Below are 14,148 nucleotides of genomic sequence, written 5' to 3' on the forward strand. Positions count from 1 at the left end.
AGCAGAGTCCACGGGGCTCTGATTTAAGGAAACGTGGTTGCGCCGCTCGCTGAGCGAGGTGACTGAGCGCGACAAAGATTGCGCCCAGATAAGTCTGACGTGCACTCGGTAGTAAGTGGTGGACGAGAAACGTCAAGGCCAAGGGGAGGGGGCATTTTTGTTATCGAAAAGCCCCTGAAACAACAGCTGAAGAACTTTCTGTAGGCTAAACCTTTTTGGCTCGCTCAGAAGGTCCGTTTGGGTGTTTAGTATTTGCAGGGAGCACCTGTTGTTCTCTTCCTGCCTGTAGGTGTTTTATGCTCACATCTCCATTTTAAAAAACATTTTTCTCGCGTGGAGAATTTGTTGATGACTTGGCTGGATAGAGGTAAGGTTTCTTTTGCAACTGCAGAGAAGATGCAACGTTTTATTTAGTAAGAAATGACCCGGATCCGTTATTTTAAAGTAAACTGAAATTCAGCAGTGGGGGCATTGAGGGGTGGGTTGGAGAGTTCTCATTTCTTGAAGGACTAAAGAGGAAGTTCTGCTTTTTATATATCGCGGCTAACTTGATCAAAGTTAAAATATTTAGATGCTTTTTCTTACCTGGGGGGAGGAAAGTCCCTGGCCTAAGGGAAAAAGTGGATGGTAATCTTAAATTAACAATGTCAAATGCTTGGTTAAATTTCTTCAACAATATTAACAGACATTTGTTGAGCTACTAAGATGCACCAGGCACCTTTCTAGGGCCTGGGGTCATACATCCATTTGTCACTATTGGTCATGGGTGGGGTATAGGTAGCCACATGGTGGAGGACAAAGGTGAATAGAGTTGGAATGGACAGGAGTGAGGAGGAGGCCCAGGCTGAAATGAGCTCAGACTACTACTTCACTGAGTAGGACCAGACTCAGAAATGTGCTTTTAAGGTAGAGAGGGAAGAATTGAGGATTTCAGGCTTCTGCGGTCTGAGCCAAGCACAGTGGAGCAATGAGGACAGCCTATTCAGGGAACACTGAGGATAGCATATTGCCTGGTACACAGAAGTGGTGGGGGTGGGTGGAATTCACAGGTGCAGACTCTACCAGGCCTGAAAGGCAAGCGAGAGGTTTGGACTTTATTCTGCAAGTATCTGAGAGGTGGTGAGAGGGTTTTTTAAAAGAGGCATAGCTTAATCAAAGCATTGTTTTAAGAAGGTAAATTTGCCCTCTGCAATCAAGGTGGGCTGAAACCCAGAGAGGCAAGAGATAGGTCAGGGCAGTAGTGAAATGCAAAATGAGGCCCTTTTAAAGAAGGTTCAACTAGATTTGATGATGGCTAACGAAAACCATTGGAATTTTATGAAGAATTTTAGGAAGCTAGGGCCTTCTGAGTGATGCAATAATCAGAGGAAGAAGGCCACCACATTTCAGCTTCAAATCTGCTCTTAAAACAAATATGTGACAGGGCATGGAACTAACATTAAGTTGACCCCCTCTATTGACATAGTTATGAATTAATGCATATGATTGTGAATTAATCAAGGGCACCGCATGTTCCTAGTTACCCATTCTGCTCCTAAGAGGGAGGGGTTTCTGTCCCATGAGCACAGATGCAGGGACTTACTAGCTTACTTCTTTGCCCTGGACAAATACATGCTGCCTGTCTCTTCCTTGGTTTCTTGCAAGCCCTATCTCAGCTCCTCTGTGAACCAGCAATATTTTCAGTCTCATTTATTACCAGGAGGCGTGTGTGTATGGAGATCCACTGCAGTGCATCTACTTCACTTTTCCAAACATCGATGGAGCCCCTGCTCTGTGGCAGGCCCTAGGAGAGCAAGTAGAATTGCTTAGCCCAGGCAGGGCCTGAACAGCTGCCTAGAGCTCACTTCAATTTGCATTTTTACGTGGTCAGCAGCATTGCTCTTAAAATGCCCAGATTCCCTTCTTTATGGAAGAGTTGTAATCACAACGTGTCTGGTGGGTTTTACTACTGTCATTCATGCTTGTACATTCTCTGCATAGGCATGCACAGTTCGTAACTGGCAAATGGATTGTGTTCTGAAAGTCTATCAGGAATTTGCATTCCCATAGAAACAATGATGTGTTCAACAGCCAATGCACAAATACACCCATGCATGCAAAACATCTTTGACCCCTACATTATCTGAACCATGTATTTAAAAATAGCAGGATTTATCATTTTTCTTTCTGGGAAACATACAGGGGTAGGCCAAAGTTGGTTTACAGTTGTTCCTATGGAAAATAATACAATAATGAAGGCATAATACTACAAGAATAAACTCTTTCACATACAACTGTAAAGCTACCTTGCAACACCCCTGTATTTTGAATTTCCATCTGGAAATCAGCCTCTCTGTGAAGTCTTAGATTCCAGAAGAAAAGGTTCTTCTTGCCTTGGTGGTAAAAGGTTTCCCCTGTGTACATTCCTGGCTGGAGGAGAGGGCTTTCCCACTGTGCAGTTGTGGGTCTTTCCTCTCTTTGCCAGTTTGTGGCACTGCTCCTAGGACAAGAATCCCTCCCACACTGGGATTCACAGGAGTGAAATCTGGCGTGATTATTCTTTTGCTGGACAGTACATCGGATGTTTATCTTGAGGTAGCCTGTGCTCCTACTTCAAATCCTCTGTATTTGTAATTTTCTGTATCTCAGGTCTTTCTAAAATGCACGTTGTGTGCACTCTGCCCTGACTTCTAGTTACCTTCAAGATCAGTTCCAAACTCCCTGGTATGGTGTAATTGGCTCCTCAAGACCCTGCCCCTGCTTACTCTCCAGCTTCACTCCTCACCCTGTGTTGACACGCTGCTCCCTCTGCCTGGCAACCCTTTTTCTTTCTCTACCTATCTCATCCCAATGCGTCCTTGAAGACATGGCTCAGCTGGCACTTTCTTTTGGCCACCTTCTGTGATACATTACCTTATGACCACCTTGAGTGTGAATGAAATATATTCCCTAATTGTGTAGTACTCTGCACACACCTTTCCCCTAACACTCATCATAAGGCTAATAGGTGTTCATTTACATATTTGTCTCCCGCAGAAGACTGGGCTAATAAAGACCAGAGACTTGTGTGCCCAGTGCCCAGCATCTAGCATATAATAGGTACTCAAATGCATGCTGCAGTGAATAGGGTACATGAGGGCAGGACCTATGACCACGGCTAACCCAGAAAAACTAGATTCCAATGGCGGAGTAAACTAGATTCCAACTGCAGGAGAAACTTGAACACCTGGGGAAGGCCCTCTGCTGTCAGATTAGAGGTATTCGATTCTTGGAATGAGGCCCTTAGGTTAGGTCAGACTGGCGATGAAGGAATTATTCTAGAGGTAGATGTGGAGCGGGGAAGGTGTTGGGGGTAGGGTGTCACCACCGGGGATGATTTTGTACCCCGCTCCCCTGGGGTTCATTTAGCAATGCCTGGAGACTTTTTGGTTGGCACAACCAAGGGGGTGGGGTGGCGATGCTGACATCTAGTGGGTAGAGATCAGCGATGCCGGCAATCATGCTACAATGCACGTGAAGCCCCCACAACAAAGAACTACCTGGTCCGAAGTCAATGGTGCTGACCTTGAGAAACCCTGCTGCTAGTGATACCAGGAGAGATTACTGGTGTTCTATTTTTACATTAATTTAAAGCTAATGAGGTTTGGTAAGATTTGGTAACTTTTGATGTGAGAAAAACACTGGAATCTAGGAGATGTGTGTTCTAGTCCTGGCTGTAGAAAAAGTTAGCTGCGTCTCCCTGGGCAAGTCACTTCACCTTTCCAGACCTGTTTTTGATCCACTAAAATAAGGAGGGTCGGACAAAGGCCTGTTCCGGTTCTATCATTCCGAAGTTCTAAGCACAGATCCGTCTGTTTAAAACCACCAATGATTTAAAGAGGTAAAAAGAGTTGTGATCACACATTCTATTTTTTGCACTGCCTAAATACCCTTCTGTTTAGAAATTAGAAGGGTTCCTGACCCCAGGTTCTGGTAAAACAACCAGTGATCATCATGCCAGTATCACCTAAGAAATGAAACAAGAAATACTGATATTACAGTTTGCAGTATTGCCTCCCAGGTAGCAGTACTCACTGCACGTGACACTGATGTTTTAAACCGTGTCTACTAGGTGTCGGGAACATGGGAAAAGAAGGCACCAAAGTTAAAGCTAAGAAATGCAAGTCTAAATATCTACTTTTTTTGATTCTAGAAAGTTATGGTATGAATAGGCATGTTATAATAGTGAAGTATGTCAGGAGAGGCATGTGGGAGACTGGTTTAAGGGACTGATGGGTGAGCTGGCGTTGTCCAATATCTTTAAGTACAGATTTTCTTTTGACTGCATTAAAATACATCACAATGAATCACGATTGTTGGCAGCAATTTTTTAAATCCCAAAATATTAGATTCAGCTCAGCTTCCAGGACCCTCCCCAATATGGTACAACCGTACCTCTTCACTTCACTTCACTTCCAACCTTATGTCTCACTCACCTACTCTGAGTTTCCTTTGTTTAAGCAATCTGCTCAAAACAGGATTATTTATCTGACCTGAGAAATGAATTTGGAAGTCACCACTCTGAGTGTTAACTGATGCTATTCTGTGTCTTCACCTTTTCGGGCCCTCACCTAGGTCTTTGTTTTTCTAATCTCTTCCATGAAGTTGTCCTTGATCATATCCCTCTCTTTTATAAAAGAGCCTCCTTCACTTTAAATTCTGATGGCATTTGTTAGTTATTGTGGCCCACATATCTAATATTACCTTGCGGTAATACTATTTGAGTACAAATGTAACGTCTTGTTTCTTTCCTATTCCTAACCTGCTGCCTTGGGCAGACCCACTTGCTTGTCTGGATTTGTCCCTTGAGTCTAAACGTGGGCAGAGACAGTTTCATCTTTATCATGTAGCCTGGGCCTAGCATATGTCATACAAATATGTGCTCAATCAATACTTCCTGATCTGATGGATGGACTTTTTACACACTGAATAAATTCATCTCAAATAGGTTGATTGGCATATCTTAGTGTTCTTTGTTAAAAGTTAAAGAAATGACAGCATATAAATTTGCTAGGAAGAATAATTAATTATGACATCTGATTATCTAAAAAATATTTGGCTACTATTTTGTTAAGATTCTAGATTTTCAAATTATATTCAGATTAACCTTTCAAATGAACAGTGTCCGATGTATCTTATGGAAATGCCAACCACCCATTCAGAGTCCTCACCAGGTTTCATTTTCATTGAATTAAAAAAAAAAAGTGCAATATGAATGTTCAGTGTTTCTTAGTAATCAAGGGGCCACATAGAGCTCCAGTGTGAGGCTGTTTCAACCTTGCCCTCAAACCATATTGAATCTCGGCCACATATATTAGGATGAGCTGACTGACAAAAGATGTGGATTCTAGGAAAGGAAGAATAAAAATCATTCCAGCCTCGCATTAACCCTGCAAGGGTGATAGTGCACCATCTGTGTTGTGTGTTAAGGCACTGGCAAGTAGTGAACTACTCTGAATCAGTATGTATCTGCTCTTCCTCCTCCAGCAAACCAATCCATCTCTTTTTCACATATATACATACACATGTACATACACATATATGCATGTGTATGTTGTGCAGATATTTCTTTCTCTCATACAACACTCACTCATTTTCTTCTCTGGTCCTGCCCTGTTTGGCTTTGGAAAGTCTGAAGAAATCAGAGCTCTACAGAAAGCCAAATAAAAGGCTGTGTTCTATGTGAAGGTCAAGTTACACTTAAGTTTGGAACTCCTTTGTAATATTCCTAAGTCCACATTTAATTAATTTCCGATTTCTGCTTTACAGGGTGATTCAAGAAGAATTGCGCCTTGGCACCCAGATTCCCAGACACCTCACTTTGCAGCTTCTTCCAGAGAGAACACCTCCAGAACCTCATGCATCTTCATTTTCAGCCTTGCAGTGCACAAGCTCCTTCCACATAGGCCATGTCATTATATCCTTACAATGACACGGTGAAACGGGCTGTCCCAATGTTCCCATTTATCATCACTACCTCCTGTTGTTGCTTTACTTGGACAAGATGGAAAAACATGAAATTGAGACCTGTCTTGACTGCAGATGTAGAAATTTGTCTTCTGATTCCTAGTTTCTAACTTTAAGCTATCCAATCTAGTCTTCAGCTAGGTGACGTTTAATAAATGCCCTAGAATTGTGCCTTTTTCAGGCAAAAAGTAGCCTGGTAACATTTTTGCTTCATTTCATATTGGTTATTGATGGGACAGTCTCAATTCAAGACTTATAAAGACCAAATAAATCTGTGTATCTCCTTTACGCTCTGTACTTCAGCCCATACACTGTGACACATTTGATAAGTGCTGTACTATTTGAGGATGAGTTAGAAACACTGATATAAGACAAAGCGTTGTGCCCTTCAAGGCTCCTTGATCTGTTTACATTGATATTAATAGATGGCTCTGGGCTTCAGTCACAGACCTGAATAATTCAGGTCACACTGACCGGCTACATTTTTTCAAAAAACTGTAAGATATTCTGGGAAGTATTTCAGATAGGTGATATATGCGTATGCAGGTTATATAAAACATTCAAAAGTACACAGAAAATTAAGAAACTGAACTACAGTACTATAGAAATAATTATAGATAACATAATAAACTAACATTTTCCTTAATTGTTCCATTAGGATTTGTTGCCAAAGGGAATTTTTATTATTAACAGCATATGACAGATAAGTAGAAAATACTACTGATTTTCCATATTTACTCTGTTTTGAGATGGGTAGACTAATAATTTTATTTGTGGGCCAAACTCATAAAAACATTGGGATTCTGTGTATGTTTTAAATGAATGTATTGCCTATCCAAATAATATTATGTAATTATTTGGTGTTAGAAAGTAGCCATTTGAGAAGGCAATGAACATCTGATGGTATCTTATCAACTGGGCTTCCTACCAGGTAGAGGTCAAGGTTAAGGTTAGCCTCTTTATGGTGCAGTAAGTATGACCTACATGCTCCACTCCTGTTCATGATTCTGTTCGCTATATTGTAAGGAGTATAACAGAGATGTGTGAGATTGTACTCTACAGCCTCTGGATTTCTTTGGAGTCTATTTTAGAGACCATTTCGGGCAGCCTTACCTTACTGACATGTAGATGGGAAATGAAGATAATCTCAAAACTTGCAAGTTTGCCGAAGACAACTAGAGATAGCCATTGTATAGGGCCCCATTTATCCTTTTGTTTCTTACTTTTTAAATCCAAATTAATATCAAACTGCATTTATTAAATGGTCTTGGGGCATATTGCCAAATTGGGTACTACACATATACAGAAACAGGAGTATGGTAACACCATCCGGCACTGTGAATAAATTTCGGGATTCTTGTGGAAATTTCAAAGAAAAATATAGGAAATGTTGTATAATTTTCTTACACTTATTTCCATGAGATCTGTGATTTAGGAAGCTTTTTCTACAGGTTTTCAATAGATATTGAATTTTTTTTAATACCCAGATAGTGCTTTATGTAAAAATATAATTCTTGGCTCTGAATTTTTAGTGACTCGTTGATTTTGGTAAAATAGAGCTCCTAGTCAAAGTTATTTAAAATATGCTATGTAAAAAATCTTTATGAACTTCATGATATTAGTCCTTACTGCATCTTAATGGGGCAGCAAGCCAAAGTTCGTCCTGGTTTACAGTTGGGGAAACCAGTACATCCACAATATACGTCTGCGACTTTGTGGATAGAATCAAGAAAGGAGGCAGAGTATGATGGTGACATCCAACCATCTACCAAGATAGGATAAAAAAAAAAAACTCTTGTAACACAGGATGTGAGTAAAAAGTCACCTTAAATGTGAAACAAGGTGTTCTATTTATTCTTGTATCTAAAATACCTGTCTCCCTGTTCATCAACATTGGAGGAGTCAAGTTGATTCAGATTTTTTGATTCCTGCCTTGGATTTCCGCCTCTTGTAATTACTAGTTCTGTGACTTGGGCTAAACGGCTCACTGCTCTATGCCTCAGTTTCTTTACTGTATAAAGGTGATGGAAATAGTACTGACCTCACAGGGTAGTTGAGGCAATGAAGTGAATTATACACTCAAAGCTCTAAGAAGAGTGCCTGGTCTCTGATGTATGCTCAGTGGCCATTAGCTATTGAGGCTTTTGGTTATTATTATTTCTATTAAGTTTCCAGGCATTGAAGTAGAAGAACACTGGGATGTAAAAGCATTGTGTCCTACCAAGTGATAAGAAAAAAACCTTTTAAGATGGGAGATAAGAAAGCTTTGAAATTAGAAGAATGTTACCACCACATAAGGAAATATAAATAGAAATGCTTAGTTTAATGGAAGGGAAAGGGAGAAGAAATATTTTAATATTATTGTAGGAAGTCGGAACACTGTTGGATGCTTGTTAAGAGGAAATAGAGGCCATCTGGAGAAAACAATTCCATTCCACATTGCGGAATGGATTGAAAGGACAGCTGAATAGCTAAGGCATGAATTATGTAGGCCTTTGGCCATACAATGTCATAGATTAACGCAGCAAACAGCAGGGAGCATAGTGGTAGTTAATGAGAGGTGGAAAGAGTTGTCAGTCTTCAAAGGTCAGTTTTTATATGGCTTTCCTTACTAAAGAAATAACACTGATAACATTATTTTGGTTCTTTCTAATCATTTGAATGCATTAGAACCTTAGTGATATAAATCCTTCCACTTTTTTCTATATATTATATCTATAGCCTTTGTATTAACTTTTGTCTTATAACCATTACTAGTGGTTGCTGCCTTTTAGCTCAATTTAAAAATTTATATTAGGCATATTTTTAGAATCACCAAAATATGTTTTCCCAGTAGCCTAGTTAACCTAATAACTAAACAGTAAGGGGGTTTAAGTGTGTTAACCTACTAACCAGTAAAGGGGGTTAATAATAAAATAATTTTTATTATTATTTAAAAATAAATTCTTATCAAGATTTATTGCCTGGTCTATGTTTAAAAAATTGTTTAATGTCTATGAAAAATGATCCACTAGAACCAGAAAAAAAATTAGATCATTTTTTATCTAAATTATTTTACTTTCCATCATGAGCTTAAAAACTTACATAAAAATAAGTAGTCCTCCTTTATCCATGTTAAGAGAAGTCCAACCCTGGCTGGTGTAGCAGAGTGGATTGACTGCTGGCCTGCAAACCAAAGGGTCGCCAGTTCGATTCCCAGTCAGGCCACATGCCTGGGTTGCAGGCCAGGCCCCCACTTGGAGGTGCGTGAGAGGCAACCACAGATTGATGTTCCTCTCCCTCTCTTTCTCCTCCCTTCTCCTCTCTCTAAAAATAAATAAATAAAATATTTTAAAGATCTGAAACAAAAGAGAAGTCCAGACTTGAAAATCATCCTGTAAGAATCTTCATCATTTTAAAAGGATAGGGTTATATTGAAATTTTAATAAGTAAAAGGCAGCCCATAGGTAACATGTTCTGTTGCTTTCCTTCCACAATGTTTCTCCAGTTATTATGGATTCTAAAGCTAAGTTTTAACTCAACTAAAAATGTATACAGGGTGGCAAAAGTAGGTTTACTGTTGTGAGCACACAAAACAATTTATTCTTGTAGTGTCATTTATTAATTACTGTATTATTTTCCATACAAACAACTGTAAACCTACTTTTGCCCCACCCTGTACATTAAACTTTTAACTATAACTCATCCGAATGAATTACTTTAGGAATTTATGATTAGTGCTCACTTTGAGCAGATCATATGTGAGACAAATAAATTACCTTTAAGACTGCATGTTCACAGTGACTGAGAATCCTTCAGAGAAAAAAGTTTCCGCAGCAAGAGCTGAGCAAATATCTATCAGTGTACCTTCAGGGGGGGAAATGAATTGAGCCTAGTGTCTTAAAAACAACCTTTTAAAAATGTCATGAGAGAGATGAAGAGCTCAGCTGTGGTGGATGATATTCCAGTTATCTCTTCAATCAATTTTGTATAATGCTTTGGAAGCAGAGCAACAAGTAATATGAAATCATTTTTCAAGATGCTATATGTACACACTCTTTGTTCTATTTCTGTATTCATCGGAACAGACAGTTTAAGCGATGTGCTTGTAATATTCCAAGAACAAAGACCAATTTCCCTGAAGGTTATGAGCACTCCTGAATTTTACAAATGCAGAAAAATTATTTTCATGTTGTCACATTTAGATAATGAAGTGAGCTTGATTTACAGTCTCCACGATGAATCTCAGGAAGTCTGCACTTACATTCAGAACGTGGATGTAGACAGTTCTTAACAAGCATTGGCAAGTAGTAATTAACAGTGAGTCTTGTAGAAGATGGAGGGCTGAAAGGATCTGGGCATTGGCTTCTGAGCAGGAGGTCTTTAACTCCTGGGAAAACAGGTATCCAATTGACCTGTTAATGATCCTTAATCTAGGTTTCAGGATTGAGACATGAATCTCTTTGTGACTGAAACGAACTACCTGTTGTCTTCAAACAAAAGTGAGGAAAAGGTCGAGTATGGACACTCTATTCCTCCTTTTGGCACCCCCTAGCCCCTTTGCCTGTTTCGTTTTACCCTGGGGAGAGGTGTGGGGCTGAGAGTAGACGCCTCACACTTGGACCTCCCGCTGTGACTCCGCGCATGGCCAGGGCATGCATTTGAGCACACAGTAGCGACACAGAAGATCCCAGAGTTCACAAGTAGCCCCGTATTTTTGCTCACTTGTTCTTTCTCGAATGTTTACATGGTTTTGTTTGATCTTTAATTGTACCTATGGTGCCCTGGGGGAAAACTGTTTCCCTTACAACATACATAGAAATTGTGTTCGTATTTCAGGGTTCATAGGTACCTGACAAATAATCTAATGTGGAAATCCGTGAATTTCAAGAAGCACGGGTACTTGACAGCTTTCCTCCCTTTTCACGAAATCTAACCTGAGTGAACAGACTTTCTCCACACACTCTAAGTTCCCCATCTTTGGGGGCACAGTCCTGCCTAAACTTGTTTCCGTCACATTCCACAGAGGGCAGAGTTCTGAATGTGTACACACTCTACCCTTGCCTGGTTTCTTGTTATGTAATAGCTGTAAATGCCCTTGTGTGCCTGCATATAAACTACAAGGAGGAGGGGCATAGTGCAACACTAAGTCTTGATGTAATTTCTACCAAAAAAGAGAAAGAAAGAAAAGCCCTTTGTAGGTACCTCTCAGTAGTTAAGCACAAACAGGGAGGCACTTGAGCGCAATCTGCTAAAGCTTGGGACTCCATTAGAAGACCACGGAGGAAGAAAATCAAGACAAGAAAGGGTCTGAGTTTATAAACCCTTGTCTGTTAAACCTCAATGCAGAGAACGAGAGCTGGTTTGAAAGTTTTCATGTGCTTTATTAGCTTAATGGTTGGAAAGTTACTCTCAGATTCCAGCTGCTCAGAAACCAATAGGCTCATTCAGATATATCCAACTATTGGAGTCGCCTCATTTAGTGACTAAATTTGGGGGCGGGAAGGAGGGAAGAACAAAACTGCAAGAATCTACACTGGGACTGGAAGAATGCTCTTATGCCGGCTGGTATGAGATTTTAGTTCTAACTGCAGAGGTGGTCCACACAGATCAAGAGGAATTATGGATGGCTGTAGAGCTCAGGCAGTCTGCCTCTTGAGTTCTGCCATGCGTTTTAATGCTGTTTTCACTTATCTGTTCATTTTATTCTGCTTAGGAGAGAAGATGGAGTAGAGATAAAAATGAGTTCAGGCATCTCACTTGATACACTTGTTCTTCCTGAAAGGTTGACCTATCTATTGTGAATAGGAAGGGGCTTTGCTTGTAAGACCAATTTCAGCTAACTATATTTAGGTGGGTTGTGGTCATGGCGATCATTTTCCTTAAAGTTGCATTTGAACTTCCTTTTCTTATCTATATACTTTGAAAATACAAGAGGCCCCAGCACCATGGTGTTGTAGCTGAATTGGGCCTTGGGTAAAGGAAAGGATAGCTGGTGAGGGTCCCAGCAAAACCCTGGTCATAACATTAAGGCTAACTAATTCTTTCAGTTGTATAATCTCTTGATGCTTTGCTGGCCTTGTATGTTTTTTAGAAGTAGGCTGGATAGAATGATAAACAAAGGAAGAAATGAGCATCCTCATAATCTATCTCTTCAATCACATTGATCTTCATCTCAGTTCATCTCACTAATCCTGGCCACCTCATTCTCTTCCCTATCTCTAGGGCAGGGTTCTCAACCTTGGCACTGTTGACATTTTGCACCCGATAATTCTTTGACGTGGGGTGGTGTCCTTTGCATCTGTGACCTCTCCCCATTGGGTGCTAGTGGCAGCCACATAGACATGACAACCAAAAATGTCTGGGGGCAAAATCGCCCAATAACCACTGCCCCAGGATGAGCAGACTTTCCAAGACAGTCCCAAGGTACACATGATTTCTCAAGTGCATAGCATTCCCTTTCTCTCTCAGAAGTGTCATAATTTGGACAGAGAATTAAATGGCCACCCAACATATCTCAGTAAATAGCAACTCCACATTCCCAATTACTCATGCTGAAACTTTGGAGATGTTCCTAATTCCTCTCATTCCCTCCATACTCCTGGTCGACCATTAGCAAATCCAGTTGAATAAATACTACTTCAAATGAAGTGTAGTGTCCAGCACTTCTTTGCATCCACATCTACAGATACCACACTGGTCCAAGGCACCTCTTCTGTCCCCCGGAAGAGCATGTGCCCTTCTTCATGCTGTTCTCAGCACAGCCGCCAAAGTTACTATGTTTAGTTAACAAGTCGCATCACGCTATGCCTCTGCTCACAATCTCTCAATAGCTTCCCATTCCAATCTGAGTAAAAGCCAAGGTAATTACACTGGCCTGTAAGTAGCCTTTCAGGATCTACCTAACCACCACCCTCCTTCTCACTCCAATTAGCCTCTCTGACCTATCCCAGCCATACTGGTTTCTGCTAATCCTTGAACACCCAGCACATCCTGTTTTAGGGCTTTCCTCTGTCAGTTCCTTCTGCCTACAGCCTTCTCCTCTCCCTACTCTAGATATCCATAGAACTTGCTCCTTCATTTTTAAAATCTATGTTCTCATATCAGCCTCATAATGATGCCTTCTTTGACTGCCCTATTTAAAATCACAGCCTCAATTCATTTCCATGATTTGTTTTTTGCCATAGCCCTTATCACTTCTGACACTAAAATTCTACTCATTTATTTACTTACTTCCTCATTTACTGTGTGACTCTTAGTATATAGACTCCAAGAGAGCAAGGATTTTTCTCTTTGTTCACTGTCCCACACTCAGTGCCTTTAGCAGTTTTCCAAGGTAATACATAGTAGGCACTCAATAAATGTTGAATGAGTGCAATAGTGAATTTATTGAATACTTACTTGCTTTTAGGCTATAGGCTGTGTTCACAAGTGAGTCAATACACTTAGGATCAAGTAGAGGACACACGCATGTAAATAAAAAAGCACTGATGAGTGAGAGACATCTGCAATAAAGAGAAGAATGCATGGATGTAGTGCAGGAAATAGGGGTTGGTGGAGCACAAGCCAATGCAGTGTGTTGCAGAGAAAGTACAGGTAGTGAAGGAATAATACTTAAGATACCCTTTTTTTTGAGAATGTAGTATAAACAGCAGTGTAAAGCGATGGTGTGTACCAGTGGGTCCTCATGCATACAGTTACACCTGCAGTGTGGAATTCTAAGTCTCTAGCATGGGATGTAAAGCTCACCATAATCTGGGCCCTGTCCACACTTATCTATTGCTACTTTCCTGCCAACCAGAGTAGTGGGCACAAGATGTGTTTTCAACATTTTCAGGCTCTTCCTTGTTCTGGAATGCCCTCCCCCACTACATGGTCTTCCTGACATGTGTCAGGACTCAGCCGAAATAGATTAGCCTCTGCGAAGCCTTCCTTGATGTCACCTTTCACGTAGGTGAATTATCACACAAAAAGCAGGAGGCATCTGCATCAGACAGCTTGGAAGAGTTATGGGTTTATTTCTAAAGAGAGCCTATGATGAAGGTTTGAAACAGCGCAAGAAACAGATAAATACCATCAGTCAACACTTGCATGAACTTTGAGTAATTGCAGTCTAAAATCCATATTCCCAGACCAAGAATAAGTGATAAATTTGTCATAGGTCAATGTAAACAAGGAGACAGA

General features: G+C 40.5%; 1 long non-coding RNA gene across 1 annotated transcript; it reads left to right on the forward strand.

Annotated features, from left to right (window-relative positions):
• Positions 1–15: 15 nt before the first annotated feature.
• LOC118502155 lies at positions 16–6,452 on the forward strand. The gene is made up of 2 exons (XR_004904844.1): positions 16–367; positions 5,788–6,452. It is a non-coding gene; the product is annotated as an uncharacterized LOC118502155 (long non-coding RNA).
• Positions 6,453–14,148: the final 7,696 nt, after the last annotated feature.

The sequence above is a fragment of the Phyllostomus discolor genome, chromosome 8, assembly GCF_004126475.2.
Source record: "Phyllostomus discolor isolate MPI-MPIP mPhyDis1 chromosome 8, mPhyDis1.pri.v3, whole genome shotgun sequence".
Classification (NCBI taxonomy): domain Eukaryota; kingdom Metazoa; phylum Chordata; class Mammalia; order Chiroptera; family Phyllostomidae; genus Phyllostomus; species Phyllostomus discolor.